Raw genomic sequence first — 10,276 nt, 5'->3', positions numbered from 1 at the left:
TCACCTTCTAAGTTGTCAAGTACACCCTACCCTCTCCATCATTATATTACATATTCTAATTTCTCTCCAGCACATAGATGTTTTCTGGTGCCTCGAACATTTTCTGAGGTGGTAAAAGTGCCCCATTGGCGGGAAGCTATGGAGAAAGAAAATATGGCACTTGAAAAGAACCATACATGGAGTCTTGTATCTCTTCCTTCTCACAAGAAACCTATTAAGTGCAAATGGGTGTTCACAAATCAAGTTGGCATTATCGAACTTTACAAAGCACGCTTAGTTGCTAAGGGTTTTACCCAAGTTGAAGGTCTAGACTACCACGACACTTTTGCTCCGGTCGCCAAACTTGTGACTGTTTGTACTCTTATTTCTTTTGCTGCTATCAAAGGGTGGTCTTTCCACCAAATGGATGTTAATAATGCCTTTTTACAAGGTGATTTAAATGAAGAGATTTGTATGACTCTCCTTAAGGATTTGCTCGACAGGGGGAGAGGCGAGTCTGTCATCTTCATAAGTCTATTTATGGTTTAAAGCAAGCCTCGCGTCAGTGGTTTACTAAACTTTATTTTGTTCTTTTGAGTGTTGGCTTCTCTCAGTATAAAGCAATTACTCTTTATTCATTTTAAGGGAAGGTACTTCTATGACATTTGTCTTGATATAAAACATAATGTATGGTTAATAGGAACACCTATTGGAGTATGAACAATAACTGTTCATACATATTTGGGGTATGAACAATCACTGTTCATAAGTTCATACCTCAACATAATATATGATCAGTAAGAACACATATTGGAGTATGAACAATCATTGTTCATATAATAACACGAGTATGAACAATCGTTGTTCCTACCAAAATGATAAAAATGATAAAATCGGAAAATGCTTATTTCAAATCAGGGTTATTTGCTAGATTATTTTCACTTGAAAATAAATGGACCGCGGACTAAGGGTGGGAATTTGGTCTTAACAACCATAACCCAACCCTGACCGACTTGACCCTAAGCTCTATAAAGCCCTCACAACTAAAGCCCTCACAGAGTTTAGGGCAGGGCTGGCCCGACCATAATGCCTTCTAGGGCAGGGCTAGGGCTAATGTTCTAAAACATAGGCCCGACCCTAATTCAACCCTCATTAGCCCAACCCTAACCAAGCCCTAATTATAGTTTCACATTTTCAATATATATACACATACCATAATTTTCCAACTCTTTATTAAATATTTTCAATTAAAATAACATTGTCTTTCGTAATTTATCACTTACACCCAAGGGTACTTCCAATAACTTGTCTTATATAACAAAAACTTGTCAACTTAACAGCCATGAAGAACAATGAGCACTAGCCTAATAAAAAATAAGACTTTATTCCTTTGATCATCAAATCAAAGTCTAGAACTTATTATTATCAATTTATTTTCCCACTTACTTCTTATAAATTATATTTTTATTCACATCCAAGCCAAGTCTAGAACTAAAGGTTTCCTTCCACACCATTAAAACAAAATACAGAGCAGAGACATTTGTAACACGGAAACCAAAAAATAACTTTTGTCAGAAAAATGGCATTTGTAATCTCAAACCTTTCTCCATCACTTGTTCAAAAGCCAATATTTTTATTTCCACATACAAAGCTTGCATCACTTTTAAATTAGAAGAAATGTAATATTATACTCGTTTGAATCTATTATAGAGACAGTTTATGATATTGGAAACAGTTTAACAACTTCCCTAGCCCTTAACCAAAGTTATTATGTTTCTTCTTTATAACTATTACTTCTTCTTTTAAAATGACAATATAATTATTTGTCTATGTATTTTTCAATATTAAATATATTTTTAGTGAGGTTTGAGTATAAGGAAGAACAAATTCTGAACTTTCGATATACTTCAGTTCATTAGATTGTGGATGTGCATTTTAAATTGTTGGACTTATCCAAGATTATTACTAGATTGGTGGGACTTTGAGTTTGGAGATCTTTGTACATTTTTATAATATAAATGAGTTTTAAAACTGATGTAGTAAAAAGAAGAAAATATACAAGTCTGACCTTAAAGTCTGGCCCTAAAGTCTTTAAATAGGGCTTCGGGTAGGATCAGGGCTTGAGATTTAGACTTGTGACCCGGCCCGACTCGATTTTATGCTGACTTTAAGATTGGGCTGACCCAGCCTTAATATCTAAAGGGCTTTAAATGTTTAGGCTCGGGTTAGCCCGAACCGGGACATTGCCCACTGCGGAACAATTTCTTGTATGTAATGTTGTAAGAAAAGTTAAAAACTGTACGAATAGGAATAGGGCTCGTAACGTAATTTCAGGTAAAGTTAAAAGGCTATATCCAACTGAGTTCGTGTCCTAAAAAGCAGATTCTCGCCAGACAAAGGGGTGGACTTGAAGTTACTTATTACTAAATTCTGTTTTTCTCGAAGGAGCTCAAAAACTCTCTCACTCTCTCTCCTTAAAAGGGTAATGTTTCTAACTCACCTTACCTTATATATATATATATATATAAATTTCTATATATGTTCATTTTTAACATGCTTGTTTTATAGCTGTAAAAAGTAAAGCTTTGGTGGTATATATATATACTTTTGATTGATTGGTGAATATCTATTTTCTTGGATAATACTAGATTTTTGGACATGGGTTGGTTAGAAATTTTGTAAATATGGGTCCTTTTTTTTAAGGGGGGGACACTTATATATCTCTCAATTTAAGTTTTATCACCTTTGTTTTTTGTTTTGGTGAATTACTTCTTTAATTTGGAGGTTTGTGGTTCACTTTTTTAGGTTCGTTATTGTTTTACTAAATTTTTTTGGAAAGGGTTGACTATTGAGGAAATGGATAGAGTGGTGTTTTTTAGAGGTGTTGTTAGTTTGAAGTTGAAACTCTTCAAGGAAATTATGTAGAAATTTTGTAGAGGTGTTGATTTGATTGGAATTTCCGTGTACGAAGTTTTGAGGATCTCATGGAGTGAATTACTGTTTTGTTAGTTGTGTATAGTCAATATACTCCAAGTATAATGGCTTTTGACAGATTTTAGGCGGTGATAAGTGTTAATTCTTTAATATGAGATATTTTATATACTAGAGAACATACTCATGCAATAATTTTAACAAGGAAATATAATTTATTCCAAAATTTCTATATATATATTTTGTTTTTTGTTTTTTTTTAAAAAAAAGAAGTTATTGTATGATGCATGTATCTTTATTTCAAAAGGATAACAAGTGCTGGAGTGAAAATATCAGAATGGAGAACATTTGGAGAAATAGGTAGTCTTGGAGAATCAAAGGTAGTTGACTTTCAAAATGCGTGAAAAACGTGGCAGGTTATTCAAGCTAAAAATCAATATTCTGCTGCAATTGTCCTATGGAATGGTATGCCTTGTATGAATGAGAGGGAGAGAAGGGACAACTTCAAGAAGTAAAAGTTGGAGACGTTTGTTTGACTAACATTATTCGTAAATGTTAGTTGTGAAGAAGTCAAGAAGTAGGTTATGGTTAGAGAGGATAATAGATAAATCCATGGGGGAAAATGTGACTGTTGAATGGCATTACCATGCCTGGATGTAATGACCTAGATAATGTGACTTACTTCAGATAGGCATTCATTTTCATATGAAGGAAACATGGCACTTAGCTGTATCTCAGATTGAGGTTTTCAGAACTTCCCAGCAGTTGGCTATTAGAAAGACTAGTACACCATTTATGAACTTCAATGAGATATATGCTTTGCTAGGAAGTTCATGACTCCTATTGTGTCTTTTGGGGTGAAATACTACAAGAGATGGTGATATTGTATCTAATGTTTCAGTTTAGAGCAGGCTGTTGTCTTCTTACTATAACCTGCCCTTGAAACTACCAATGCATGCAACCACATGTCTGATTTATGCGGTCAACAGATGTTGGACATTCTTTCCATAGAGCTTTTATCATTCCTTGAAAGCATTTTCGTTGCTGACTAGGTTGATTTTCTAGTGAATTTTAATACTTGAAGCTGAGTATATTTTTTCCTTTGTATAATCATCTGGGTATCAAATATAATCTATTTCTCCCTGATAGAGTGTTGGATTCGACTATGATGTTACAACCACAGACCTTAAGTTAATCCTGTTAATCTTTGTTGTATTAGCATGTTTCTGTTTTTTCTTGAAATAATCCTTTTCATTTTAAAACAATGTCGACAACACACAACTTCTTCGGCATCTAATCCAAATTCTTGTACAAAGCATGTGCAATCACTTTCATTCATGAATCCCTCTTGTTTTTATTTAATTTTTACATGGGAATGACCGTATAGACATCAAGGTCTACATATTGGTTTACATCTCGTTTTTAAACGATGAAGCTACAGGGTGTGTAAGTTGTGGCTTTTTGTGAAGAACTGAAGATAATCTCCCCACCATAGAGATTATCCTCACACAAAATCACTTCCTTTGAGAGTTTTTAATGTCAAAAGTTAGTGGCAAAAGTCAAGATATCACCGACCTTTCTTTTTTCTCTTATCATTTCCGCCGAGTTAAAAGTATTTGTCTGTATTATTTTATTGTGAGGGTGGTTTCCATGGTGCACAACACATCTTCGAAGAATCACTCCTTAGGTTGTCATCCAAAAACAAAGATGTACACCAATATGCCTATATACCCATTCCCCCCTTTAGATCCCTACGGCTACCACTAACCAACTAGTTGAGTGTTTAAGAAAATAATATGCTAACGACCAATACAGTTATAGGCTCGCCTAGCATCTAGGCTCTCCCCAAGCGAGTTGCGCTTAAGGTTTCCTTGGCTCGCGCCTAGCAGCTTTCTAATACTATGTTAAATTGCAAATTTCTCCATAAGCTCGAACTTATATGAAGGGTCAATTCTATTAATATATTAGAGGTTTATATATGTCAACATTGCCCCTTAGCGGGACACGCTGGAAATACACAAGTAGAAGGACTGTACCTGGAAGGAGCTGAACCGAGACCTCTCAGAAACCAGTGGCTCTGATACCATGTTAAATTGCCAATTTCTCCATAAGCTCGAACTTATGTGAATGGTCAATTAATATTAATATATTAGAGGCTCATATATGTCAACACTCTCAAAGGCTACGCATAGGCGCACTTTGGCACTTCCAAGGCGCTTGTTTTTCGGTGAATGGCCTCGCCTTTCTAGAGGACCCCTCGGTGCCTCTCATACCTTGCCTAACATTATATTATCGGTTCCCTTAGAAAGTGAAGGCACTTAAATGAGATAAAAAAGGCTAAGGAATCTAATTATGGTAATAACATTTAATTAAATTATGAGATTACTCTACAATATCCATCCCCCCCCCCAAGGAGTTTGTAGGACTGTTTTTGAAATGAGATTAGTATCCCTTTGATGCTGGCGGGGTTCGAGCCCCAGACCTCTGGTATCATCACCCAAAGGTTTTACCAATTTTTAAATGAGATCAGTAACTCTTATGCCTTGTCAACTCTGTGCATTTAAATCTTTAGTTGCATACCTGACAATGTGCGCCTTGCGCTGTATGTGATTTTCAACCAGTGTTCATCTCGTTTCCATGGTCACTTCCGAATATCATTTAAAAGTTACATAACTTTCTTTTCTTATGGCTAAAGTGACCGTTTTTAAGAAAGGTACCGGGTATATCTGTAATTCGGCATCTATTATAAATTAAATTAGAAGCATTTATTGGTTCATGACTCTTGCCTGATCAACTAAATGGTCATTGACACACAAGTTTGACTATGCAACCAATATCAACTTATGTATGCTATGCAACCAATAACGAAAAGGATGCGGTGAAATTGGATTTGGTCTACATGGGCTTGAGGAGAAAACTGGGTAGAATATGATTAGTGGAGGTAAGTATTTCAACTGTTAAGAGACGAGGGGAGAGGGTGACTGGGTGGAGGGAATGGTGGTCTTGCTGGTATCTTTGACAGTTCCAGTGTGGTGGTGGTTTATAACTAACTATGGGCTGTGTATCGTTTTCTGTTATTTGCGTTTTTGCTTTTTAGTTTAGGAAATTAGGCAATTTGCTTCATTCTGATATCGGAAGTGTTGATGTAGTTCTCAGATTATTTCAATTTACTAAGTTTTCCATCAAACTCCATACAGAAAGACATTATATTTTACTGACAAGATCATATTCAAGATACTGGTTTAATTGGTCTTAAAATTTAATTATTTTCAGTTACGAGTCACGTGTGAATGGTGTGATGCAACTACATGCACAAATACTACTGTGAGTAAGAAAAACCAAGTGAAGGTCTCAACATCTAGATTATGCACACGTATTGGTATGCCGTCGCAACACCTTGTGCCTTCGACCTGCTTATGTGCTTTCAGCACATGTTGCCATTGTTCATCACACATGATGACCTAACAAAGCAGATTGGGATGTCCTGTTCTGTCTCATATTTTATATTTTAATAGTGGTCTCATTTGGAAGGTCTCTCCAGAGCTTCCCAAGTACAAGTTTGTATGAAAAAAAGATCTGTGCATCAGATCCTATGACCTTTTGAAATTCATATATCTATGATGTACTAACTTTCCCGAAAATGCATGTTACTTTTTGCCTCTTTTCTGTTATGTACCATTCACATAGTTCTTTTTTAGAGTGGGAGTAGGAGTAGGAGTCCGAGCCCCATGTGATGATATCCCTACCGCCAAAATTTATATGCTCTATCATTCAGCCTCAGCAGCACTGTACCTTTATTTGTTTCCCTTATATACTTTGCTGTTTAGAGAGTTCTTTAGCAACTAGACTTTTCTGAACCTTGTAATTGAGTTGTCATCTAAACTGGTCAGGCCATATCTTTCTGATGGTATCAAAAGGACAGTCCAATTTGTGGGGAATCCTGATATTGTTTTCTACAAAATATGTATCTACTTCTGTAATTTCATCAGTGCCATTTTGTTAAATGTCTGAACGTTTATCACCACTAGATTAGCACTAATTTTTTTTTGGTTCTTTTCTTCTTTACAGATTATCTTGGCCTATCATTTTGCTGATACAGAAGTTATCTCAGGAGAGAAGATGATAGAGTTTCTGAAAGATGCTATGGCTCCCTATGCTGCACAATAACTACCTAGGGAATCCATAAGTTATGAGTTTTCAACAGATAAGTTCTCATTTAGAATCTGGGAGTGGGTTTTCCCAACAGGACTACGAATATTTCTCTAGCTATCCTGTCATTGGCTTCAATCAGTTTGTAGGTTATTCTTCAATGCAAGCTTCTCAGGATCATGGAAGTTCAAGTGCAGATCACGGCTCATACTACCAAGCTATTCCAGAAGTGGAATCCATTTCTTTCCCTCAGAACTTTCAAACTTTAGACCACAGCTCTGATGATAGCAGCCACGGAACCCATATTCCTATTCAGACTTCATGTCAGCAGTACTGCACATTAGAGTCTTCCTCAGTAAGTGGTGGTTATAATGTCTACAATTCCCCATCTACCGTTAGTTTTTCACCTAATGGCAGCCCGTCATCACAACAAGAATCTCAGTCATACCCAGCAGACCCATACCATTCCCCTCAAAACACCTATGGATCGCCAAGAAGTGTGTCATGCATAACAGACAACCAAAGTGACTTACTACTCAAGTTTAAAGAACTGGAAACCGCAATTTTGGTCCCCGATTCTGATAATATGGACTGCTGTGATAGCATAGCACAAGATGCAGCCAACCATGCATCAGAAGAGCATGACAAGTGTAGACAAATGATGGAAATAATACCCCGAGGGGACTTGACACAGTTACTTGTATATTGTGCCAAATCTGTATCTGATGGTGATTTAACAATGGCTCACAGATATATAGCTGAATTGAGGAAGATGGTGTCAGTCACTGGAGAGCCAATCCAAAGGTTGGGTGCCTACTTGTTGGAAGGGCTTGTTGCAAGGTTGGCATCTTCTGGGAGCTCAATCTACAAATCTCTGAAGTGTTCTGAGCCCACTAGTTCTGAACTTCTCTCTTACATGCACCTCCTCTATGAGGTTTGCCCATTCTTCAAGTTTGGATACATGTCAGCCAACGGTGCCATTGCAGAAGCTGTGAAGGGCGAAAACAGAATCCACATAATTGATTTCCAGATTGCACAGGGAAGCCAATGGATATCTCTGATCCACGCCCTTGGGGCTCGCCCTGGTGGGGCTCCTTATGTGCGTGTAACAGGTATTGATGATTCTCAATCTGCTTATGCTCGGGGTGGAGGACTTCACATTGTTGGACAGAGGCTGGCAAAACATGCTGAATCTTGTAAGGTGCCCTTTGAGTTCCATGCTGCTGCCATGTCTGGTTGTGCAGTGGACCTCAGAACTCTGGGGATTCGATCTGGGGAGGCTATTGCTGTAAACTTTCCTTACATGCTTCACCACATGCCTGATGAAAGTGTGAGCACTGAAAATCACCGGGATCGACTGCTGAGATTGGTCAAAAGCTTGTCACCCAAGGTAGTGACCCTGGTAGAGCAAGAATCAAACACTAACACAGCGCCTTTCTTCCTGAGGTTCCTTGAGACTCTCGACTATTATACGTCCATGTTTGAGTCAATAGATGTGAAGCTTCCAAGAGAGCACAAAGAGCGGATAAATGTTGAGCAGCACTGCCTTGCTCGAGACGTCGTTAATATTATAGCGTGTGAGGGAGCTGAGAGAGTGGAGAGGCACGAGCTTCTTACAAAGTGGAGGTCAAGGTTCATGATGGCTGGATTCAGTCCATACCCTTTAAGTTCGGTGGTCAATTCAACCATCAGGGGTCTGTTGGGGAACTACTGCGAGCACTATACACTTGCAGAGAAGAATGAGGCTCTCTATCTTGGCTGGAAAAACAGGGATCTGGTTACCTCTTGTGCATGGAGATGAATGTTTGCCACTGAATGATACTTGTCTGGTGGTGCCGATAGGCACAGAACTGGGTTAAATGTGGGTAATCTATATTTAGCTTTTGCTGTTAACTTATAAGCATGGAAAAAAACTAGTTACTGAGATTGTAATATATATTCAAGTAATCTTTTTACCAAGAGACGTTGTATTCAAGATCCAGTGTAACGTAGAGTTTTGGTGTTAGTTACAAATCATGATAGTGAACTGCAAAAGTACTGGTGAGACCATATAGGGCAACAGGGATACAGCAAATAGATCGTTCAATTTCATAGTGATATTACAGTGTTTTTCATGCTGGGTTTTTGGGCTTTTGTCAGAAAGGCTCAAGGATGGGTAAAACATACAATCAACAATGTCTTCAGAAGCTTTGAGTCAATTTCTCATGAAGATGCCTGCCGTACTCATTATGCACAAAAAATCAGCTCACTCGCATATTTTTCTCTCTCTGGAATGGTGTGTCTGATTTTACGCCTCCAGAAATTCCCAACTTTACAACTCTTCTATAATTCTACTAGTTAGAAGGGTTAGAATGAGCTGGTTTTGGTTGACATCGGGAGTATCATCTTTGAAGCCCAACCCTTTTAACAGGAACGGAAGAACCTATGTATTATGTGCCATAATTGTTATGCTTTTATTTGGCAACAAATTATTTTGGTAGTTATGGCAGTTATTCATTGATTTCGTTCTGACGTCGTACTTCTAGGCTTCTAGCACGTTAAGCCAAAGACACAAATTGGATGCCTGTTTGTTAGCTCAGTTGCCCCAGTGAATTCAGCTGATTGTTCTGCTTAAATAATTAGCTGCCCTCATGCCTCATGTTAATAAGAGACGATAAGATAATGAATTGGCCTTTCTGAGTTGCAAAGAGGATTGATCGAATCTGGGTTTAAAGCCTCATTCTACTGGATTTTGAGTGGGAAAATTATTTATTATCTGTCTAGTTCCTAAGTTTGTTGCATACTTTGGGTAGAAACCACTGCTTGTGTAGTTGTGCATCTGTTTGCCTCCATATATAAACTTTACCTACCAATGCAAATAGAAATGAGTCAAAGAAATACCTTACTTTTTTTTTTTTTGAAAATCTTCAGTTCATTACTCCATCATACATAGCTTGCTGGTTAATCCATATATTTGAGGACTAATAAATCTGGAAATAAAGGAAACAAAAGAGAGTGCAATAATCCTAATATTGTCCACTGCTGGTCTCCAGAGAGGTTGCATAAAGCCCTATGTGCTCTTGAAGCTCTTCTATCAACAGAGGACTGGTAGAATATGGCCATATGGACGATACGTGCCGAGTTTGAGGGATCAAAACTTTTATTATTTGCCAAACCATGTAGGACCCACCTGGCACGTGCGTCTCATTTTTCATCATTTTGGATTCTCTCTTATTAA

General features: G+C 37.6%; 1 pseudogene across 3 annotated transcripts; it reads left to right on the top strand.

Moving 5' to 3' along the window:
- Positions 1-2,318: 2,318 nt before the first annotated feature.
- LOC147503968 (scarecrow-like protein 21 pseudogene) lies at positions 2,319-9,018 on the top strand (annotated as a pseudogene). 3 transcript variants are annotated; one of them, XR_015192888.1, is made up of 3 exons: positions 2,383-2,461; positions 6,184-6,234; positions 6,979-9,018. The product of XR_015192888.1 is annotated as a scarecrow-like protein 21 pseudogene, transcript variant X2 (transcript). The 3 variants fall into 3 exon arrangements; XR_015192886.1 differs by lacking the exon at positions 6,184-6,234 and having other exon boundaries at positions 2,319-2,461; XR_015192889.1 differs by lacking the exons at positions 2,383-2,461; positions 6,184-6,234 and adding an exon at positions 6,269-6,289.
- Positions 9,019-10,276: the final 1,258 nt, after the last annotated feature.

This window comes from Coptis chinensis, chromosome 4 (genome assembly GCF_015680905.1).
Source record: "Coptis chinensis isolate HL-2020 chromosome 4, ASM1568090v1, whole genome shotgun sequence".
In the NCBI taxonomy this organism is placed as follows: Eukaryota; Viridiplantae; Streptophyta; class Magnoliopsida; order Ranunculales; family Ranunculaceae; genus Coptis; species Coptis chinensis.
The sequence above is the reverse complement of the archived record's forward strand: the minus strand, read 5'-3'. Positions and strand labels throughout refer to the sequence as shown.